The 25,265-nt window shown below is 39.9% G+C and overlaps 1 protein-coding gene across 3 annotated transcripts in view; it reads right to left on the bottom strand.

Moving 5' to 3' along the window:
• Positions 1-25,265, bottom strand: part of AstA-R1 (allatostatin A receptor 1) — a 153,809-nt gene that overhangs the window by 113,314 nt on the left and 15,230 nt on the right. For all 3 annotated transcript variants that reach the window (XM_089472937.1, XM_089472936.1, XM_089472939.1), the window contains exon 2: positions 2,813-2,851. The gene's annotated coding sequence lies outside the window, so the exon portion shown is untranslated. The remainder of the gene's footprint in view (positions 1-2,812; positions 2,852-25,265) is intronic.

Here is a 25,265-nt window from a genome sequence, read left to right as displayed (position 1 = left end):
GTAGCTTCTTGCAATTAATACAGAGATTTAACATATTTTGAATTTCGGATACATCCTCCATCATCATACTATTGGAAGTCGACAAAAGCAGACATATACATATGATTATGCTTAAAGCACTACAGTAAGCAGAGCGTGTCAATTGATTAGCATTTCAAATAAATATTTAAAAACAGAATGATTTAAAAATTACCTTATTAGATGGTTCAGGGTATCTTCTAGTCGGGCACTCCCAACACACTTACTTGTTGCAAGCGAGAAAAAGAAAATATATTCGCTTGTGAAATTTGCAGTTTACTCTTCCTTCTTTCTGAAATCGAACCACCCTTCTTTGCGATTCTCAAGACTTCAATATTCACTGAGAGATAGCTCAAATGAACTTTATACAACTTTTTTCCGGCTCCCGTGAGATAAAAAGTCTTTATTTTGGTTTAGTAAGAAAATGTTTATGGGAAATTAACTTCTCCTTTGAAAAGTTACCTAAAAATACATGCGAATAGCTGTTTCAACTCGGCAAATGCAAAGCTTTGGGGTAGCCCAGGCACTCTGCCACGCAATGAGCTGAGCTGAGCTGAGCTGCTGGTCGACAATTGGCAGTACGCAGCTGGAGCATAAATTTGTATACATTTCTTTTAGTGCGCGCAGGCTTAGGGGCTGGAGGGGTGAGGTAGCTAGCCCTACAAGTGGCAAGTCCTGGCAGGAGTCGCAGTCGGAGTCGCAAAGTTTTGCGTGCGTTAGCAGGCGGCGCGTGGCAGAAGGCTGTAGGGCGAGAGGGGTGAGCTGTGAGTGGTGCACTGTGGCCAACTTGTTGGTGCACCACGAAATGCATATGAAATAAATGCAAATGGCAGCCACTAACTTACAACGTGCAGCGCATTAAAATAAATTTACATTTTCGTGTATTTCGCTTATGTTTTTATTTTTTAAGTTTTTTTTTTTTTTTTACATTTTTGTTATATTTTGATTGTGGGTTGCGCTCCCATTCGCCGCAAAATCTTCAACTTTCTGTCGTTGCTGTGGTTTGCGGTTGAAAAATTATGCAGCAGCTCGAGCTTAATTAGCTGCCCGTTGTTGTTCGTTTTTCCATTTATTCATTTACGCATATATTTTTTAATTTTTTTTCTCTTTGTGTGTTATGTGTGTTGTTTTCACCATGTTTCCTAACTCCGCATTTACAATTTCATATGGCTTCTGTGCCCCGCCCCCTGCAGTGGCTAGCCAGGCTGCCGCCCTCAGACTGCGCTCCGACACTTTGCGTGTAAATTGAGAAATTAACTCGACATTAAATTGCGCAATGTGGAGCAGCAAGCCATATGAGAGCATAATGAAATATACATATTTGCGAGCTACTCAAGCTTTGCATGCATTAAACTATTGTGAACAAAGTGTTAGGGTCAGCTGAAGCCTTTCTTGAGTAGAGGAACTCAACGATTGATTGAGTTGAGGAACATGAGTAATTCCCATGTGCCCCCTAGAGAGGGAGAGGGAGGCTGTAGAGTAAAGAGAATGTGTCGCCTCTTGAGAGTGACGAGCATGCACCGTGGCAACTCAAGCAACTGTGAATGAGCCACAGAGTTCCATAGATCATCACAGTTATCTCAGCTGTTTGCTAAGCTACTCTCTCACCAAGAAGATTCTCAGAGAGAGCCAGACGAATGCCGCACTTGGATAAGTGAATTAGATGAGACTAGTTGATTAATGAAATCTCATTCAGTCGATCTCTCTTGATCTCCTGCTCACACCCTTAGGCTCTTTTCGTATTGCCATTCGGCTGAGCACTTCGAGTTGAACTATTTGTTTGGCGCTCTTTTAACGAACATCGTTCAGGGAGCGAATCCAATAACATTCGCACAGTGAGGATCCGTAAGTGAGCGAATAACTGGAGTTAAGGCAAACGGTTCTCACCATCGCACAGTGGGTGATGCCATGCAAGCTGGCACATAATAATTCCAAAAATAAATGAAAAAATTTTACTCATTTTAAAAATGGAATCAATATAAAACATCTCTGCTATATTTAAATTGATTCTTATATATTTTTCATATCGATATTCACGAAATTATAAGCACACAAAGTTGATATATCTTTTTTGTTTTAACATGTCTTACACTACTATTTGCGCCCTTTTTGGATAAACTTATTAAAATTATAAATGATTTTAAAAATTATAATTTTATTGATACAAAAAAGAATGATTAATAATATAAAAGGAAAAACTATTTTTTTTATTTATAAAATTTTTTAAAATAAACAATTATTTACAATTACTTTATTTTAAAAAATAAAATAATAGTTTTTTTTTTTTTTTTTATTTATTTTTTTTTTTATTGAAATGTTACATCAATTTATTAATTAGTGTGTGCGAGCTGAAACTGAAGCTGTATGAAGTCTCTTTAGCGATATAGGCTTAGAATTCCCTTACTCAGTGCCCTTTACTTGCCAAGACTAAAATCAAAAGGTCTTTTCAAGTACCTAGATCAACTGATCTGAGCTTGTGCCAGCCCTATAGAATTGGCAACACCGATTGACAGCTAAAGCACATTTGGTCTACATAGATTAGCTGGAAAGACATGTAAATGTCTATTTGTTTATTGGACACTAGAGCTAAGACTAACTTCAAATGAAGCACTGGCTACTGGGTCCTTCGGTCTGGCATCCTGCTTATACCATTTTAACAGGATGGCAACGTCAATATAAGAATAGGAGTTGGGAAGAGTATTGGGGTATGATGAGTATGGAGCTTAGGCTGAATGCAATCGCTATATTCTCTATATTTTTATTGAATCTCAGTCAATAGGAGTTAAATACATACCAAAGTCCTTTAGATGCTGCAAGGATCGAACATGCTTTTCTGTAAGAAAAGAAAAAAGAGATAAATATAGACTAAAGAGGTCTCGGACAGTCAGAGAAATTTGTGAAGTGGAATCACTTATGGCTGTAGCCTGTAGGCTATAGAAATCAAAATACAGTTCAATCCGGCTATAACGACTACTCGGTTATAGCGTCTTCCGGGTGTAACGACGGTTCCTTGAGCGGATATGCACATATAGTATACGTATATAGCAATAAATACATACATATGTACATATATATGCCACGATATGGATCTTATTACTTAATAATTCTCAGTTAGTTGAAGCGCAACATTTTTGCATATTTTGTGTGCGGAAAGCCTCGGGCACAGGTTTTTTAGTTGGACAAGCTGAAACATCGCCGAAACAATTAATCAAAGCGCACAGTGAGGGGGGGTGGGGGAAATACTGTTAGGAATTTTCTTATATGACCTATGAGAGCTGATTCTTGAGACAACTGGTAAGACTAAGGCTAAGGTTCAGTAGCCCCTGGCGAAATGATGAATTGCCAGAAAGCACGCGATGTTCTCTTGTCAAATAAGCATTAAAAACGAATGGAAACTTTTTTATTGCCCTCAGTCATAAACCCAAACCACAAAAAAAAAAAAATGAAATCATTGAGACAATTTCAAAATGCAAACACAAAGTTCGGCAAAGATGCGAGATAGCTAGCCAGTCAGACAGTCAGACAGTCAGCCAGTCAGCCAATCCGGCTGAAGATGTCCGATAAGTTGGCCATAAAGCAAAACCTCAAGCCGCTTAGGTGTTGGCCGGGTCTGCTCCTGGACACGATACCTTTTTCCTCGACATTTACGATGCGTTGAGCTTTCGCATTTATAACAAATCTTGTTTATGGCTGAGTAGACAGTTTCAGTTTCAGCTTCAGCAGAGTGAGAGTGAGAGGGAGAGGGAGAGCGCGAGAGTGAGAGTGAGAGAGGGGCTGGGATGTTATCTTCAGCAAGTTATCAATAAATGAAAATTAAGCTCTTGCTTTTAAGTTCTTCCATTTCGCTGCGAGCCTTAAAGTGGCACACTTTCCTCAAATCTACTCATCAGAATTTCATAAAAATGAATACAATTTCATTTGGGCATACGTGACGTATGCGCAATGGCCCTATATACATTTGGGCATATAAAAAGGTATAGGTGGGTATTCCTGCAGAGCAGAAAGCTCGGCTCAGCGAATCGTGTTACCAGGCCAACGCTTGGCAGGCAAATTCAATTAAGACTTTACCTGCCGCACGCGAGAAATTGCTACGCCACAGCCCATCCGGCGTATGAGCGATGCGTCCATAAAAATCAACACAAAGACGCGCCGCCTTAGACACAGACGCACCTCTACATAAAAAAAAAAAAAAAAGAAATCCGAAAATAACAAAAATAAAATGAAAGAGTGCTCTTGCGGGGTCTGCTCGACTACGAGATACCCTGATTCCTACAAGGATCTGGTATCCCAAACATTAAGCGTTTCTCTTCTGCATGCAGCTCGGCGCTTGTTCCGGAATATGGGTCGTACGATGACAACCTATTTAATCGGTTTGTAGATGCACTATCAATATGAAACTTTCGGAATGTGATTATGGCATTCTATATATATATATTTTGTAAAGCATAAGCCTCTTACATTAAAAATACGTGTTTTACGATTTTGGAAGTAAAAGGAGATATCTATCGGTCGGTATATAGCAAAAATCCAAATTGTTTAAGGTACACATTAATCTATATTCAAAATGGATTCCCTAAAGATGTACGATGTAGATATAGCCTTTTTTAAATGATTTTCTATATTGATGATCGATTAGTTATCGATCTGCATGTGCTATATAGAGATCTACACAAAGATTTCAAGTCTCCAGCTCTGAAAGGCTCTAAAAACGACATAGAAACAGACAGACGGACGGACGAACGGAGGCGGACGGATAGACAGACAGACAGACGGACAGCGACAATTCCACTAAGCTTATGGCCCAGATCAAGATAGTCTCTGCCACGCCTCCCTCTGCCTGTTACATACATTTTGACAAAACCATTATACCCGAATTTCCCATTTTCAATGGGTTTAGGGTATGAACACTCAAATCATAAGTGTGTGTGTGTGTATGTGTGTCTGTGTGTGTGGGTGTGTGTGTAAGCATAGAAAATTAAAAATCACATTAGCTTCACGAGGCGTAAAGCGAACTTCTTGTACATGAAAATGTTGCCAAAATGCGAAATCGATATGAGAATGAATAAATTTACAGACACTCATAAATAAATATTGGATTGATAGAATGATTGACTGACTGCTGATCAATATTCAATCGTTAATATACACATTGATTGACTGATTGATGATCAGATCACGACCTAGTCAATAAAAAATTCATAAGAAAAACTCTGCTTTGATATGTATCGCATATGTTCATGCTATTTATATGTATATGTATGTATATATGGTTGTAGTAGTATAATTGTAGATGAGTAGTAGTGGTATTTTGTATTGCGACTCATATCCCACGTTTTGGCCGAGAAGCTTTGCCATATTCCGTTTAAATTTTATAGCTGCTCGCTTACATGTATTTTTTTCTTGTCTTTAACTTTTGCCTTTGCCTGAAAATTAAGCAAAATATCTGTTGCAATCGAGTCAATGAATGCACCATTTAATTTTCGATTGTTCTCGATAAAAAAGTTATCGGATGAGTTATCGAAAAAATATGATAAACTTGTACTGCCTATGGTATACATGGAGTATGCATGCCAAAGCTCTCTAGCTCTTATATCTGCTGAGATCGGCTTGCTCATACGGACGAATGGACGGACAGACGGACGGACAGACGGACAGGGCTATATCGACTCAGCTCCTCGCTTTTCACAAAACCATTATACCCTGATTTCCCATTTTCAATGAGTTCTAGGCGAGACTGCTCGAGATACCCTGAACCCTGCATGAGTCGGACGGGGCTATATCGACTCAGTCCGTCGCCCTGATAAAGCATATACATACATATATGTCGTATCGGTGCGATATTACACTGTTGTTGAATTTACTATGGGATTTCTTCAGCAGTTCGTGTTAATCGATTGATTTAGTATTGTAGTGACAATTAGTCACTAGGAGAGAGACAACTATAGCTGTTGCGGGTGTCACTGAGTGAGAGCGAGACGGCTAGTTATGCTATGCCTTCGATGAACAAGAATATGCAACCAGAACTAGAGGTTTTGGGAGGAGAGGAGAAATGACACTTGGTCAAAGACAGTTGAGCAAGAAAGAGGTCTGTAAAGAGAATTACGCGACACCGGGAACTCGTTGGAACGCGCAGTTATAATGGAGGGCAAAAGCGAGAAACGCAACGCCCCGACATATATACTTTATGTCTGCCACGCCTTCTTCTGCCTGTTGCACACATTTTGACAAAGCAGTTATACTCGGATTTCAATGGGTTCAGTGTAAAAAATAACAGTATTTTTGATGTGTTTCGAGCATTAAAGTAACACTAGGTACAAGTGTAGATACTAAGCTCTTAATGGGGATTACTTCGTTGGGCACTTTGGTACCTTTCAAAGTAATCCCTATCAGATATTGGAAGGGGACTACTACATGTAGTCCCCATTAAAGCAAATACTATGAATTGAAGGATTCTTGAGAAACCTTCAACGTTTTTCCTACGCACACCCAGAATATATATATAAAATTCTCAAAGAGCAACTAGATTAAGCCAAATAAATATTTATATCAAATGCATTCGGCATCTTAGCGTCTGCAACTTTGTGGCAGATAATAAATTCAATTGTTTCAATGGGATTCGCGGCTTAATCTGCTGCTAATAAGCGAATTGTGAATATAACTGTTATATGAAGTAAAAATGTATTCGATGGCAAAGAAGTTCATTTGAATGCCTAAACTTCTGTTGATATTTAAAATATATGATTATGCTAATGCTGTGGGCAGGAGGCAGGAGGCAGGAGGCTCGAGTGTTGTTCATGTTGTTAATTCTGTGATTTGAGCTTGATAGACGCCAGCGTTGACTGCGGTCTGGAGGCAAGACGCGCCCTCCCTCGCTCCAGTCGGCGAGCCATGCTCGTGGCGAGTGTCATTTGCCGATTTGGCTTTTGTTCGTCACGCCGTGGTCGTCCTCGTCGGAGTCGTCGGAGTCGGCTTCATTCCCGTGGTCGCTCTCTCTGCACTTAATTTAATGACCAAAGTTCGCCGCGCTGGGCGTTGACATAGCAGCCGGGAGACATGCCATCGCTGGCGTCGTCTTCGCCTTCAGCTCCCGTGCTCCTGCAGTCGCAGCTGTCTCCCGTATCCCCCTCTCCCCCCCCCCCCCCTGCACCCCTCACTACACTGTGGCAATCGCTCACTGTGCTGTGGCGCCCTCGCTTTGCATAAGCAGCGGCGTGTTTATTTACATTTGTGCAAATTGTTATTTAATTAAATTTTAATACGCTTCATTAAAACTTCTGTTTGGGGGCGGTTGCCCGGGCATTCGCTCAGTGCTGGCTGCCCGCCGCTCTGCCGCTGGCCCACGGCGAGCGGATTTAGACATTTTATTATGCAATGATAATCAGAAATCAATTTATTGTGTATACAGGAGCCAAGCGAAGATGCTCGCTTCGAGCCTTAGAGGCCACTCAAATGGTCAGAAATGTCAGGCAAATAAATAAATAACAGCAGCAGGAGCAGCAGCAGCAGGAGGAGGAACAACAATGGCGGAGGCAAAGCGAAATGAAATGCGGCTGGCGGGGCGCGAATCAACTCAATAAAATTCAATTTGCTGCTCATCAGTGGTTGAGCAAAAGTAAAGTGGGCGCTAATGTGGTGCAGGGAGCCAGGTCAGAAGCGGGGCCATGGCCAGGGCCAGGACACAGGCGAGGGCGTGTGACCCACGGCCAGGACAATGCCGTCCGTTGGCTACCAAGCGGCGTTTTGTGCGTTTAAGTAAATACAAGCACATTAGGCGCACAACAATAACAACAACAGCAGATACAACAACAACAACAACAACAACTTACTGTAGCTAAAGCTTTGGCATGCCAAGCGAAGTTCGAGTCCCCAAGTCAAAGCAGCTTGGGGCAAAGACGGAAAATTCAAAGAGCATCCTTAAATGAACTAAGCATACAGCACACACAGAGGCAGACAGACACACACATACACACACAGACACACACACACAGCAAACATGAGAAGAGATAGTGAGACGAGCCGAGAGTCGATTCGCTCGAGACGCTTAGACGAAGTCGTTTGGCTTAATTCATCGAATGCCTTCACAAATTCTCAACACTTTTTGAAATCTGTTTTCTTCACTTTGTCGCCATCCCTCTCACTCCCAGGCTCACTTCCAGTCTCACTCCCACTCTCTTCATCTCACTCGATTGCTTTGCGACGCTACATTTTTGCCGCTGATTGACCTAAGCAGCTTAAAGCTGCCTTGGTCCCGTTAACATCGGCCAATTAGTTAAACGTGCTCGCAAATTGAGCTTTACTTTGGAGTTGTTTAGCGTTAATAAGCTGCAAATCCATAAATTAGTCGAGCAGAGTCTATAGAGCTATTGGAAATGCCTCAATGTGTATTAAAGTTTCCAGCAGAGCAGCAAAAGCAACGATAGGGGCGCCTCGCGATGATTTTAGGCATCGATACTACCGCTTATGAATAACTGCATTATTTATAGAAAAGACTCGTTCATTTTTCATAATATTTACGCAACGAAAATTTAATTTTCAATATTTATTAAGATAAAAGTTATGAAAACAACTTTTCGTGGAATTTATACATAAATGATTTAAGTTAGTCTTTAAATGTTTTTTTTTTTTTTTTTTTTTTTAATAATAATATTTTCATTATTTCATTTTTATTTTGCACAATGAGCGAAATAAATGAATTCATTTTTATTACCTGCAAACAATTTCATCAATAATACATGAATGCCATTAGTAAGAGTATTAAAAAAGACCTTCCAGTGCCCTAACGGAACATTTAATGTAATTTTCGCTGTTCGCTAATCCGATATATCGAAATTGCACAAAATGCATCGATCTATCGATACTATCGTTGCTGTAAGCGATAGCTTTAGCCGTAAGGCCGCTCTATGAGCCGATATATCCCTATCAAACTAAAGCAATAGAGCTGTCGCTTAAACTATCGCTTAAACTATCGTTTAGCTTAGCAACTCCTGCTCCAGCCTAGACGCTGCCGGCGCCGTTTGCCAAAGGCAAAGATCGCTTAGCCGCTGCAACATGAGACAAATTACGCCAAATGCTAAACAAATATTGGCTCAGCCTGAAGCCTGAAGAGGCTCAGACAAATGGCAGAGCCTCTGAGGCGTTGCTGCTGCAATACTTGACTGAAGGCCTCGAATGGCCGCCAGCTGAAGGGCAGCTCGTTGGCATTAGGTTTCAGTGGTGCCGCTTGAATTGAAATCAAATTTTGGCTATGCATGATTTAATATAAATTTACTGTACTTTCGTGTGTTTGCCAAGCTGGTAATAAAACATAATCCAATTAGTTGGTCGGGAAAAAGGCAATTAAATCATGTTTATTTACGTTTTGTTGCCCAAAGCACTATCTGCCCCAATATACCCTATCGATGGCAGGGCATCGGCGCCCATGCCGCTCGTCTGGCAGGGCAATTAGGATTCAGGCACTGACCTGATATCAAATAATTCAGATTATTGTAAGCAGCAGCAAAAATAAATCAAGCAAATATATCACATCACGGCACAGCAGCGCAACGCAGAGCAAAGCCCATCGCACATACGCCACGTTGTCCAATGAAATGTGTAATAAAATATGCTTAGAGCGACCCGGTCCCGCTGTCTGTCTGGCTGTGCGAGCTCGCTGATTAAAGGTTAATAAATATTTCATTGAATTTGCCATTTCACAATTCGCTTTTACTGCTTTCATAAACATATACATATATACATACATACATACTACATGTATACATGTATATATATATTTTTGTGTTTGTCAATAAGATCGAACGGATGCGTTCGGCATTCTGATATGCTTTAATGCCCTTTTAATGCCCAAGCTTCGTCCATGCATGTGTGTGTGTGTGTGTGTGTGTGTGTGATTTTCGGTCCAAGTTTCCGTTAAACAGTTGATGATGTGCTTTGGGCCATCATTAAAGCCATTACTCAAACGCTCAACGCTCGCTGCAGTATTTGATCCTGTGCGCATTTGCCGGAATCCCTTTGAGTTGGCTCCATCCCGGACAGAGCAGTCAGCAGAGCTAGTTCCTCTCTCGCCTCTCGCCTCTCGCCTCTCGCCTCTGGCACTCTGGCCAGTCCATTTGCCAAATGGCTTTTTAACTTGAGCTTTGTCGACAGCTCTCCGACCTGATCGAACAAAGTGCGTCCGTCCTCCTAAATCATAGGCATTTGGTGGATTAGCAGATAGTGTTACCCTATGATAGATGCGTACCGGACATGGCAGAGTGCATAGCTGTGTCTGGGCTATAGTAGGGGTGTGCCCCATGTGCTCCTCCATGATGGATGCATCTGGCCAGGTCTATTGATTCTGCCCCTTACAATGCCTGCCCCAGTTCTAATATAAATATTCTGAAATTTCCAAATTGTTTTTCTTTTCTACACATTTTACTTTATCTGGCATTGGAATTCTTAAATGAAACTGCTGTTTGAAGTGGAAGAAACTGTTTCGTAGCTCAGCTCAACACAAACCATTGCAATTAGCATGAGGCAGACAAGAGATGTGAGAAAACGTGGGCAATTAATTGAAATATGGTTAATTTACTCGGACTCGGATGCATGCGTATCTCGTCTAAACGTTTTTTTGTTCGCCCATCTGTGCCAAGGCAACGAATCCTAATGATGTCCAGCAAGCAATTCAGTTGTTGTTCTTATACCCTGCATACATTGAAATTGGCATTTCGGGGTATATAGGTCATACCCAAATGTATGAAACAGTCACATTCTTAAGCAGCAAGACGAACCGAGTCGATATATATGTATATCTATATCTGTCTGTCCGTCCAGCAGACGATCGCGTTAATACCCAGAGCTACAAGCTTTTCATTTTAAATATCTATTGCTGTATACCATACGATATGCAAGCTCATCAGTTTCTTTCGATAACTCCGCTCATATTGCTATCGATAGCAAAAGAAAACGTCAGCAGCTCATGGCCCGATTCAGGGTATCTGCAAGTCGTTCCGTTCCGTCCAGAGCACTTTTAGTTGTTTCGCTTAGACTTTTGTTGTTGCTCTTTCTGCAATCTGCTTCTGAGAGCAATTAAAACGCAAACGTTTCGTGTTGAAATGTTGGCATGGAGTCTGACATCCCATCAAGCGCCAGCTGTCACCTCATCTCCAGCTGGCCAACCAGGTAGAAGACGAATCCGTTACTCACACGAATTGAGGGAATTGAGGTGCTGCTAGGACCCATGCTCATGGCCAGGCCCATGCTCTGGCCAACATATTCCATTTAAACATAATCCAGATATCATGTCGCTCTCAAAGGCATCTGGATGATATGAATGGTAATTATGATAATGGAGAGTGGAGAGTGGAGCTCCCGCTCACATCAACTCTGGCTGAGCAAAGTTTAGCAACGCGCTCGAATTTTTTAGACTTGAGACTTTGTGCATATTTAATTCATTCAAAGATTTGAAACTTTTCCAACGCTCGCTGCCTGCCGTCGCGTCGTCCCGCCGCTCATTTCGTGGTCCAATGCAAATAACAAAAGGTGCCACCCGCCCTCGCAACGGCTCCCCGCTCTAAGTAAATGTCTGTAAATGAGTAATAACTGCGGCTGGCAAACTCACAGCCCCAGCCCCAGGATGGGGAGGGGCGTGGCACAGCTGCCCAGTTCCTTGGAAAGGCATGCCATGAATTTTGTTTAGATTCATTCGCCGTTTTCTTTCTTGCTCCTGCAAGGCAGCAGCGAATGTGAGTTCAGTCTCTATCATAGAAGAATTGTAGAGGTATTTCTGGACTGGAGGCGGAAATGCTGCTCTATGCCTAGACAATGCCATCGATACTGATTCAATTATGAACAGTAAACCAGCACAGAGAAGCTATCTGGCCAAGTCCTAGACAATGCCGATGATATGGCTAGCATTCAGCTGTTGCCATTCCCAGCTCTACTCCGGCACTGTCTCGGAATATCTGTGAGGCACTCCATACCAAATGAGCTGGCCTCAAGCTGCATACCTTGCAGTGACACCTTCAAGATATGATGAGAAATTATGGACATTCAGTTAACCAGATATCTCACTAAAGTCAAGACGATTTCATTAGAGGCAGCTTTCAAAGATTTAATGAACAATATAAGACCGTGTTACCTTGTTGAGCATTTGTTGTTATATATCATTGATATGATATGATATCATGGGTTTGGCAGAAGACAGACAGACACACCCTCGTATATATACAAATACTTATTCCTGCATGCAGGATGAGGAGCTCAGGTGGTTTAGCCTTGTCCGTCCAGGTCTATATCAATTGGTCTGTCCATTCAGTTCAGTGAGTCTGTCCTTCTGTCTACAATAGAGAGATTCAGTTCGATCGAAACGAAGATGCTACACGAGCATCGATTGGGGAGAGCGAGGGGTATCACGAGTCTGCCTATGAAAAACATTATCATTAAAAGCAATTCATAATTATTTATGCTGGATTCTAGTTGAAGAGAATATAGAATGAATACTGAGTTTATCGATATATTATTTATGTATGTAAATAGAATATAGAAGAAATACTGAGTTTAGAAATATTTTATATGTATATAAATAGAATATAGAAGAAATACAGAGTTTATCTATATATTATATATCGTATGTATATTAATAGAATAAAGAACGAATACTGAGTTTATGTATGTATAAATAGAATATTATATAGAAAGGAATGAATATCGTTTAAAGCAATTCATAATTTATGTTTACTTCTATCTGAAGAGAATATGGAATAAAGCTTGAGATGACAAGTCAGTATCTATCCATCAAAATTATTTCACACCCCCATATATATACAAATAGCAGACATAAAGAAAAAGATAAGATATCTAAACAGAAGGAAATTTCTAGATATATACTTAGAATTTAATTCAATAGCAATTCGTAATATGGGAGTTATCTTTAATCTCTCTCTCCATCGAATGGAGTCGGAGATGCCTGCTCAGTAGATATCTCTACAAAAATCAATTTTAATATATACATATAAAAAGAAGAAGGAGAAGAAGATGTATATGACTAGAGCAAAGTCGAATGAATATTATTTATCAGCAATTCAAAATTTCTGTTTGCTTTTGATTGAAAAGCATTTTGAATGGAGTTTGAGATGTCTATAGAGAATGCATAAAAATCGATTAATTAAAACCAGTACAATCCGGTTAAAGCAACTCCGCTTATGCGACAAAACGACGTATTCTACTGTATATAATGGTATATGGGTATATTAATGATTGTATTGGATACATATGTTAAAGAGAAAATGTACGAATATCATTCAGTATTTCATAATTTATGTTTGCTTTTAAGTGGAGAGCATATTGCATAGACTCTGAGATGTATTAGTATCAATCCATTGTCTGAGATGCCTATTCAGGATCAATCAAAATCAACATGTTATAATGAATATACATATGTCTCTCACGGAATGAATATCATTTATCAGTAATTCATTTGTCTGAGATGTCAACCGAGTATGTATCAAAATCTATTCCATCGATATGATATATTATATATGTATGTATGTATGTATATAATGTGTGAAGCGAATATGAATAGATGTCTCTCATCGAATGAATGATATGATATATTATATATGATAACTTACATATGCACAAAGGCAAGATAAAAAGCGGATGTCGCTCATCGAATGAATATCATTTATCAGTGATTCATAATTTGTTTGTTGCTCCTAATTGAAAAGCAACCTTAATGGCTAACACAATTTGTGAAATGCAAACGATATCAGTGTTTACCTGCACATATGTTAATCGACACACGCACACACACACACTTGTGAGTGACTACTTACATGTGTCGACAGACATATACATACATACTACATCTGAGACAATACGCTGATTTATGCACAGCGGCAAACATCGATATTTGAGCAATTGCCAAAGGGCACCTGTTCAGGCCTCGCTGCTGCTGCTGCTGCTGCTCGCTGCTCGCTGCTCGGTGCGAGGCTTTTGATGTTGATGTCAGGCTTTGTCGATGTTTGCTTTGCTTTTCTTTCGCTTCAGTTTTGTTTTTGCGCTGTTTGTTTGTTATATTTTTTTTTTTTTCTTTTTCTTGGTTTTGGTTTTGTTCTTTCGTTTGCGACTGCTTTACGCTTCGGTTGTCTTCACGCCGCGTCGCCTCGCAACCTCGCAGCTTGAGCCGCGCGTCCTTGCGCCTTGCGTCGAGCACATGCAAACTTTCTCAGCGCCAGGCACCCGCCACCCGCCACCCGCCGAATAAAAAAAAGCAAAGAAGAAAACACTTTGAAAGCAATAAATGAGCAATTTTTACGATTAATGGTAAAATAAAGTATCGCTTTTTCTCCATTTTTGGGCCCGTTTGACGCTTTGACGCACAAGTTTTGCGAGGATTCGACATTTGGGTTCATTGTATCGGTTTCTGGTTCTAGTTCTGTGGCAGTTGCCGTTGCCGCTGTCGTTGCCGTTGCTGACTCTGTTGCTGCTTCTGGTTTTTGATTCGGTTCAGTTGTCGCTCTCGTTATGGAGCCATGTGCGCGCCTTGGCCTTGGGAATGGTTATTTGATAGCCACGTGTCACAGTTATTTTTGGGCGAGTTCGGGCGCAGCTCGATGTCAAAGCAAACAAAATCGCAACGAAATTTACCGCCAGAGTCGAGCGAGAGCACAACTACGCGGTCTCACGGTTCCCGGATCACGGCGCACGACTCACGGCTGCAGTTGCTCATAAAAACGCCAAATAAAATCGGTGAATTAATCAACTGTGCGACGCCTGCTGCCTGCTGCCTGCTGCCTGAAGCTTGAAGCTTGAAGCTGGCAGCTTGAAGCCGGCAAGCCTGAAGGATTTACGTGCCAGCCATAGCTCCTGCTGCCACCGACCCCCGACTCCCTGACCCCTGACTCCAGACCCCAGGCCGTGACCCCATTGTCATCGGGCGTGCGACCTCGTCGCCTGCTTCTAATTTTATGGCATCTGCGGCTTCGATTGAATTGCCTCTTCCAGACTCCAGCAAGCGCAGCCCCAACTTCTCCCCAATCACATGCTGTAAGCTTGATAATCCTTCAGCAACCGATATCTACATATGCTTATGCATATATGTGTTACATATGCATAGGCATATACATATATATGTATGTACATATTTGAATCACTTTGGCAACTAAAACAATTTAAATGAATCAAATTTTATTGCCCATGAATTCGGCTCATTTAAGCAGGGCTATTCAAATACAATAAATATATACATATATAACTATATACATATAAATATATAAAAATATATCCATATATACATATTTGAATATATGGGCAATTCTCTAGTGGCGAATGTGACATTCGTACGGTTTTGAGTTAAAAAAATCGAATGCCAAAACATTTTTTAATTTTTAAATCATTAGAAATTGGCACATCTTTACAATGTTTTTTATTTGATTTAAAAATATTAAGTAGTTTTTTTTATTTTTTAGTTTTAATCAGGGTCGAAGGTGACGTGTCGAATAAGACTTTTTTCCACCATACTTTTTTTTTTAATTTTTTTTGTAATTTTACATGAATAAAAGCATTAGAAATGATTTTTAATATATTAAATTTATTAATTATAATAAAATGGAGAAAATTCAAAGTATCATATCATTTGATAGTGTCTCAATAATAACAACAAAATGTGCAATAGAAATGCTCAAAACAGTGCTCAAAACATTTGCACTTATTCGGCTTTGTGTCTCAATATTTCGAGACATATTATGATAAAATGAAAAATTGGTTTGTATTAGTTAAATTTGATGGATTAGTTATAAAAAATATGTTAGCAGAACATGTTTTCATTAACTTTGAATGTTGTGGCTGCGATTGACCTTTCTGGAGAAATGCCCATATACATATATTTACACACATGTTATTTTCTTTTTATTTCCTTCTTTCTCTCATGATGGAGCAAATTAGTTTTCTATAATTTTTATGATACGAATTTCTATACATTAATCTCAGTATTTGTATCGAGTAGCTTGTATCTTGTATCTTGTATCTTGTATCTTGTATCTTGTATCTTGTATCTTGTATCTTGTATCTTGTATCTTGTATCTTGTATCTTGTATCTTGTATCTTGATCTGTATCTGTATCTTGTACTCTTGTATATTGTATCTTGTATCTTGTATCTTGTATCTTGTATCTTGTATCTTGTATCTTGTATCTTGTATCTTGTATCTTGTATCTTGTATCTTGTATCTTGTATCTTGTATCTTGTATCTTGTATCTTGTATCTTGTATCTTGTATCTTGTATCGTTGTATCTTGTATCTTGTATCTTGTATCTTGTATCATTGTATCTTGTATCTTGTATCTTGTATCTTGTATCTTGTATCTTGTATGTTTTATCTATATATTGATATAGATATATAGATATAGATATATCTATGTCTGTATCTATATCTGTATCTATATATATTTAGCTGACAAACTTAGTGACTCAGACACAAGTTGCCCTGTTGACATGCCACGCCCACTCAATGACACACAAGCTGTGAAGTGGATGTATATTGAAATGCCTCCATTTGGGCGGGGGAATATGTAAAGCAACAGAGTGTAAGGCCAAGGGAAAATGCCTTCCGGTGGCCAGCACGGGATATCTACGCATGGACGTGCTGGCAGGAGAAGAGGTGGGGTTGGTGAAGCGGGATGCGGGAAGCGGGGAGCGGGGCGCCAGCTCGTGGGCTGCCATTTGAAATTCCGCATACAATATAATGTAAACAAATCTCAATAAATAACAAATATTGTCGACTGCCGACCGCCCCATTGTTTGGAGGGCCTGTGCTTGGCAGCTCTGTGGGCGTGGCTAGAGAAATTCTATTTTATTGACAGCGGTAAAACATTTTTTGCATACATTTCAAATCTCAACTAAGTTTACCAAGCGAGTGTGTGTGAGTGCGAGTGTGAGTGTGTGGGTGTCTGAGTGAGTGGGCGTGGCATGAGTCACATTTGTAGGCATGCCAGTGCCTGCAACGCCTAATTCAATATGCATAAACAATAATTTATGAATTTTTATTGAAGCTTTCGCGACCCTGCCACGTGGACAGACTTTGCACACACACACACACACACAGACACAGACCTACGTACATATGTGTGTATATGTGCGCGTGCGTGGCAATATGAGGTACTCACCCAGGCTGTCATCATAAATTACAAAACACGAGTACCCCAGTGCAGCCGACGCAGAGTCTGAGCTGAGAGCGAAGTCACTCCGGCGTGGGCATCCCGGCTGCTCTGGCCTTTAATATTAATCTTTTGCATGCGTCGGCGTCGACCATTGCGACACCTCAGACTCGCTGCGCTGCCCGTGGGCTATTCATAGAGCGCCCCTCTTGACCTTTGCACCCTGCAATGCAATATTTTCAATTGCGAAAATATCCCAGTATGGAGCCCAAGCTGCACGAGCAGCTACCCAAGGACCCTGCTAACATGAAATGAGCTAAAGGCATTTTAGTCTGGAATACAAGGTAGAGAGGTGTTCTCTGTCTCTCTCTATCTATTTGCAACTCTTTCTAAAACCAATCTGGACCTGCTCTCAGCAATATTCACAGAATCGAGTCGATGATCTTGAGAGCCAAGGCTCTAGTCGAGACTGCTCGACTAGGAGATACCCTGAGCCCTCTAAGCTGATACTCTACTCATTCTGCACTTCTTTTATGCACACATGCATCCACACGCACGTACATTCACGCGCTCTGCTGACTGCGCAGTTAGCAGCGACTGCGCTTGGGCTGCAACATAATGAGAATTTATTTGTTAAATAATTTCCCTTGTAGACATAGAATCTTAATCTCATACGGACGGACGGACGGACAGACAGACAGGGCTGTATCATTCGTCGTCCTGATCAAGAATATATATACTTTATGGGGTCCGCGATGATTCCTTCTGCCTGTTACATACTTTTCACAAAACCATTATACCCTGATTTCCCATTTTCAATGGGTTCAGGGTATTAAAAAGGAAAAAAGTTTAGCAAGCGCATGCGTCGCACCTTCATCGTCTCACGCGAGCTCTTACAGCCGATCCCGTCTTCTTCATCAGCAATTGCCAACCCAGATGACTGTTCAGAATAGAGTCAATCATTGACCAGTTAGTTAAGGTATATTATGAATAAGAATTAATAATGAAAAAAAAAAAAACAATTTTATTTTAAATATACATATATACAGTAGAATCCCGATAAATCCAAATGGCAAGGGGATGAGTTTTGTTTCGATTTACGCAGAAATTCAATTTATCGAAAATTATTGAGAACGAATTTTTTTCAAGAGATAACATTTTTTCGATTCATCACGATTTTTGATTTAGCGGGATGCAAATTATCGAGACTCGACTGTATTAAAACAGATATACGTATATAGTATATATATACTGCTGCTATATACAAGATAATAATAGCTTTTAGTTCTCTAAATTGTTTCACTTGATTTAGCGGTGTCATTGGCAACCTCATAGTTATATAGTAGTATTTTAGTATATTTAATAGTATTTAGTATTTAAGAGGTATTATATATTTTTCGGCTTGCCTTTAGCTTTCAATAAATCGAATGAATAACTGTTTAAAATCAGCTCTGAAATGATTTGTTATTCCACATTAGCATGCTTGATTTCGATTAGATGCTAGACAACGCACAGCGGGGCGTATGAGTTATGTGGCATGTTTCGTGGTTGTTTGTTTGTTGTTGCTGTTGTGCAGGCATGGCAAACACAACACATATCAGCAACAAGCAACACACTGCATATATGTGTATATACTTGTATATGTATATATGTATGTATGTAGACATTACGCGTCATCAGGAGAGCGCACCCTTCATGTTCTCCGTTAATGTTGAATATTTTCTGTATTATACGAGCTAAAGTCCTGCAGCTTTTTCGTGCAAGCCACAAAATTAATTTCTTTAAGAATAAGTTACTATATATGGGAAGATAGGTAACACTATCTGTGAAGGAAACATCTAAGATTAAAGCTGGCTTTGTTTCCTGACAGCCTGAACCAATATTCGCCTTAGAAGCTGACATGGGTAGACTTTATTTGTTTTCTTATCTTATTGGAAATTATCAGTTGCTGCTGCTGGACATGCTTTTATTGACAAGAATAAATAGGAATAGGTAAGAGTAGGCAAGTCAGCTAGACGATTCACGCAGGGAAAATCATTTAATTCTCACTGATTCTCACTGTGTCTTCAGATATCTAGAAAGGAGCTGCTTTTATATCTTGAAATCACTACTATTTTTATGAACATAGGTGTGAGCATATGGAGCTGTGTCGCTGCATAGTTGTGTTCATCGAAATAGTAGTAGCACTACTGTTTCCATTAGCAGTACTACTATTTTCATGAGCACTTTAGTAGTACTACTAATTGTAGTACTACCATTTTAGTGATCTTATTAGTAGTACCACTTTTTTTAATAACACTTTCGGACTGCTACTATTTTTGTAAACACAGTTCAACTACTACTATTTTCATGATCTGTTATTTTAGTACTACTATTACTTTCTAGTAGCACTACTGTTTTAGTGAACTTTTTAGCAGTACCATTACTTTTATAAACAGGACTTTTAGTACTATTATTTTTGAAACACAATTGTACTACTATTATTTTCATGATCAGTGACTTGAGTACTACTACTATTTTCCTAAATACTTTAGTAGTACTACTATTTTAGTGTGCTTATTGGCTATTTTCGTAACACTTACTATTTTTATTTTTGTACTACTACTATTTTCAATAACACATAGTACTACTACTATTTTTATAAACACACTTGCACTACTACTATTTCCGTTATCAGTTATTTTCGTACTACTAATATTTTCTAGCAGTACTATTATTTTAGTACACTTATTAGTAGCACCACTACTTTTATAGACTGCACTACTATTACTACTATTTTTATAAACACAGTTGTAGTACTACTGTTTATTTCAAAATCAGTTATTTTACTTCTACTACTATTTCCTGAATACTTTAGTACTACTATTTAGTACTACTACTATTTTCATAAACACAGTTGTAGTACTGCTATTTTCCTGAACACATATGCATAGACATACATACATATAAATATGTGTGTGTGCATGTGTGCATGTGTGTGTATATCTCTACCTTTATATTGTTTGCTCACTGTAGGCGGTGGTGATGGCAACACCCTCAACTCGGTGTTGTCGGTAGAGTTGGCTTGAAAATATTTAAAGTTCATAAGCCGCAAAAATCCTTGGCGAAATTAATTAAAAATGCGACAAAACAAAAACCTGCCAAAGCAACATTTCAAATTATGCGACAGGCATCGTCGTTGTCGTCGTCGTTGTTGTTGTTGTGATTGACTTGATGAAGGACAACAAGGACGAGAATGTCAGCTAATGCCTAAGCGGCTGCTTATGCGTCGCATTAATTAACTGAATTCACGAAAAAAAAAGGAATAAATACACCAAAAAAAATTGACATAAATTTCGAGTCAGAAACAGACTTTTCGAACTGAATGTGCCAAAAATGTATATAAATATTTAAATAAAAAAATTTATGCGAATTAAATACAGTTTACGGTGGGCGTGCGCGGCTGCATATGGCACGATGACAGATAGGAGAGCATGCCGAAACATATGAAATACAAATGCAAAAAGAAATACAAATACAACGTTTATAAACTTTTTCGCCTGTCAAATCCGCCTCTCGGCCTCCCCCGGCTAGCCCCTGGGGAGGCCTTTATGTTGTTTCAATATGGCCCCGCCCAATGGTTGAGCCCTTTTAGGTATATACTAAATGAACGTACGCATATATTAACATTAATAAATATACACATTTGAAAATTGTTCTGCCTGTATGCGTGTGTTTATGTGTGTGTATGCTTGTGTGTGTTTATGTGTTCGTTCAAGGTCCTATGGAAATATGCCGACAGATTTCAGCATGGCATTTCACAGCCGTTTTTAGCGTTGGCCCAGTTAATCTCAGCCCGATTGGATAAGTTTCCTGCAATTGAGTCCAACTGACGAGAAGTGCCCGCAGCGGTTTACTTTGTTTTATCAGAAAACTTAAAGCGGCATTTAAAATTTAATGAATTGCATTTCAAATTGAATGAAAACAATTCTGATTAGAGTTAAGCATACTTTGCAGACTTTGCAAACTTTGTGATCACATTGATCATGTTGGCAAGCTCATTTGATCTCTCTATAACGATTTTATTGCACTCAAACCCACTTCTGTATTGCTGAAATTGAATATACAGTCTAGATTTTGTTTCGATTTACACAGAAATATAATTTATCGAGAATTATCGAGAACGACTTTTTTCAAGGGGATGAAATTTTTTCGATTTATCGCGATATTCGATTTAGCGGGGTGCAAATTATCGACAGTCGACTGTATATGTAAACATATAGTATCTATCTGCATTGACTTGTTTCTTAAAGAATCAATTTCATGGTCTGAAACCTTACAAAAATATTTAGTTAAATTATAATTATAATAATCATTGCTAAAAATGATGCAGAGCCAAATTCGATTATATTAAAAAAAAAAAAAACAAACCGAAATTCAATAGAAAATACAATTATTTTATAATTATTATCGATTAAAGTTCGTTAGATAAGAAAATATTCAACATTTACGAGCAGAACGTGAATGATCTCTATTTGAATGAAGCGCACTGTATATACATACATAAGCATATTTATATATATACAGTGTATATATAGATTTAGATTTATAGATTTCTATGGATGCCTTAAAAAGCAGCACAGTTATTTATATATACATTAATATACATATTTATATACATATATGTATATATATTAAACATTATACACATATATATATCCTCGCACCCTGCTTCTTCGAATCCAATGAAAAATACGTTATTGAATAACTTTGGCATTTATTGTGCGATTTAGCTCGAAACGAGCTAAATGCAAATATTCCAAAAATATTTGCTTACACACGCCCAAGCAAAACTTTCTCTTGTTTTTCGGCGATGGAAATCTTAGGCACCCGATATTTATATTCATCCAGACATTGCAAACAAAAATCGATATTGTATACAATTTCTTAATCTATGTCAAGGGAAGAACAATAAGATATCTATTAATGGAAAGAGCAAATGGCTCAAACAAACAGACAGACGTATCAAGAATCTACGTACATGATGAAGTCGACCACGCCCACTCTCAACAGCAGTTTCAGAGAGGCGCCATCTCAGCCTGCACTAAAACTTTCAAGGGTAATCCTTGGAAGTGAAAATCAATAAAACTGAAGATGCAACAGGTTGGCTGGCTTGCCTCAATAATTTGTTGTGACTCAGTGAATTGGCAAGAAATCTTTGTAAATCAAAATAAAGTAATCATGAATTTAAGATGGCATTTTGGCCTAGTCCCTGTCCCTGTTCCTGTTCCTGTTGCTGTCCCTGTCGTGTGCTGAACAGACCCAAAAGATCCAACGACCGGAACACGAAGCTGTTTTTGGGTGAAATTTCCGGCTCATAATAGTCGCTAAACTGCTGCCAACACACACTGAGAGCGAGAGAGAGAGAGAGAGAGAGAGAGAGAGAGGGGGGTAGGAAAACCCAAAGATTAGGCAAATCTGCATACATAATGGGATATTTAAACACACCCACACACTCACACACATATACACACGCAGAGAATTTTTCTCGTGTATATACGAATTTTTGGCCTTCACTTTGCTGCTTGCTGCTGGCTGACTGGCGCCCATTGGCAGACGAATAATTTATTGCTTCGTTTAATTTTTGTCGAGCCCGGGCCAGCGACCGACTGAAGGGTTAGTCGTCGCCGCCATCGACGCCGTTGCCACAGCAGCAGTCAACACCCATCATCAGAGCCATGCAACAGTGCGTATGCTTGATATGAGGCGCTGCCAAGCGTTCATCTTCCGCCTGTAGAGTGTAGTCTGTAGCTGGGAGACGACTCCTGGCCCAACCGTCGACCAATGTGTACTTCAATTTGTGAATGGCAACGCGACGGGCGCTGCGTAGCGTATCAATGGCAACCCAGACGCCGCTTGGGGCAGCTGTAAGCCATAAACTGTTTAAACTTTTGCATTTTATCCCAGCTCAGGCAGTCGCATAAAAGAAATGAGCAGACAAGTTAAATTATTGTCGCACGACTTTGGCCCAACCAACATCGTAAAAGTTGTGCAGCAACAGCAACACAAGCGAAACTGTCGTATAAGTTGGCTAAACGCCGCGAATCCACAAGGGGCTCTTGCATTACCTCGACGTGTCGTGCGTCCGCAAGCCTTTTCGAGCCGCGCCGGAACTTGATTCAATTTAAATGTTCGCAGTTTACTCGAATGTCTTGCTTGAAACAGGAGCACTCCGAGGGACTACGAGCAACATGTTTCTACTTAACTTGTATGTATAGACTCGACCATATATACATATACATACATACATACATATATGTATGTATTCGCCTTGGTAGGCGGTAAATGTTGCCAGCTCACGTAGCTCCAAATGTATCTGATACACTATCTTTAGCTCACTCTCTCTCTCTCTCTCTCTCTCTCTCTCGCTCTCTGTGGACGCAAGTGTTTAGCTCTTATTTCAACTCGATGATAATTCATCCGATGCATAAAACACATCAAAACTCGCACACCCACAGCCCACACAACGTCGAAGCGACAAAAGTTAAACACGACGACTGGATACTCTATATACCTTTCAATCTACTCAGACTGTAAAAAATTGGACTTAAATTGAAAAAAGATTTCCGACTCTACCTCTTAAGTCATCAACAGATCTCTGGAAATACAAATTACGCAATCGATACTTATCGATATTCATTCTCAGAGGAAAAGTAACTAGTTGGCAATGATATGAATATTAGCTGTAGCTCATAATGCATCAAATGACATCTGTTAAAAAATCCAGATTGATTAATCGATATTTATCGAATTTCATTCCCTGAGAAAAATTAATTAGTTGGCTTTATAAAGATATGTGGATATAAAAAGACTTCAATAATTTAAATGTTTCTACCAATATCATCAAATATTCCAAAGCTCAAATCGATTTTCTTTCAGCCTTCATCCCAAAAACTATCGATAATTCGTAATGCAAGTGACAGTGTTAATGCAACCACTTCGATATATATCGATATCTATCATCAGCGCAGTTTATTTGTCCATTCGCTTGACCGCATATCATCCCATAATTGCTGGACTGCCAATTAACCTTTACACCTGTCTATCGTCGGATGATCGATAACCCTTTTATGTTGCACCAACTATCGGATGACAGCGCAAATTCTACTGCTGTCGACTTCTGTCTCCTTGTGTGTTGGGTATTTGTCACAAATTGACAGCGACATTTTTATCAGGGGACCTCGGCTACCCATTGACTAGGCTAGAGGTGCAGCTGCTCTGGCTAAACAAGTGGGCGTGGGTTTGGGCGTGGGCGTGGGCATGGCTTGGGCAGGCAATGTATGTATTATGACGACGCCTACGCCACACACCCACCCACGCACACACACACACACGCTCAGTGATGTGGGTACACATATCAGTCAAACGGGATTCAAAATTGACACGTATAATACATTAGCATCGGTTATTGTCTTACCGGAGGGAGGTGTGGCCGGGCGCGGAGCAGACCCGATAAGAGGACGAGTCGACGTTTATCGCAGCCGCTGCGACAGAGTTTCCTGGCTGCGTCGGAGTCTTTATCTAGCCAAGTCAAACATTTAGTCAGCACGTTTAGCACCTCAGTGCGCACGCAACGCATCCTTGCCGCACATCCTTGCCACATTTGATTTGTTTAGTGTGCTTAGCTGCGCTCCAATGGGGCACGTCTACATCGCTGTGTGTGCTTACCTAGGGCGCGTGTCTATATACGCATATATACACATACATACATCTCCCTTTCTCTCTCTCTCTCTCTGTGTGAGGGTGTGTACACATATCAACCATTCTGCTGAGCCAGAGTCTGAGCCGGAGACGGAGACGGAGCCGAGGCCAGGGCCAGCACCAGAAGCTAACGTCACAGACGAACCTATTTACATTAACATGCTCTATAATCCATTTTTCGTAAAGCATATTCAACAATAGCGCGATGGGCAATGCCAGACTGAGAGATACCTATCCTCCTAGGGGTGCCCAACCAAGGGCGGCCAGTTGCTTGAGCCTTGACAGACACCCCAGCCCCAGCCCAGTCAAGCGGTTAAGCTTTGTCCACGACTAGCACTAGAAATAGAATAGCAAACCGACATACATATACCATGCGC

This window comes from Drosophila arizonae, chromosome X, assembly GCF_054131065.1.
Source record: "Drosophila arizonae isolate 15081-1271.41 chromosome X, UAZ_ARI_1.0, whole genome shotgun sequence".
Classification (NCBI taxonomy): domain Eukaryota; kingdom Metazoa; phylum Arthropoda; class Insecta; order Diptera; family Drosophilidae; genus Drosophila; species Drosophila arizonae.
This window is presented reverse-complemented; position numbering and strand designations above follow the sequence as displayed.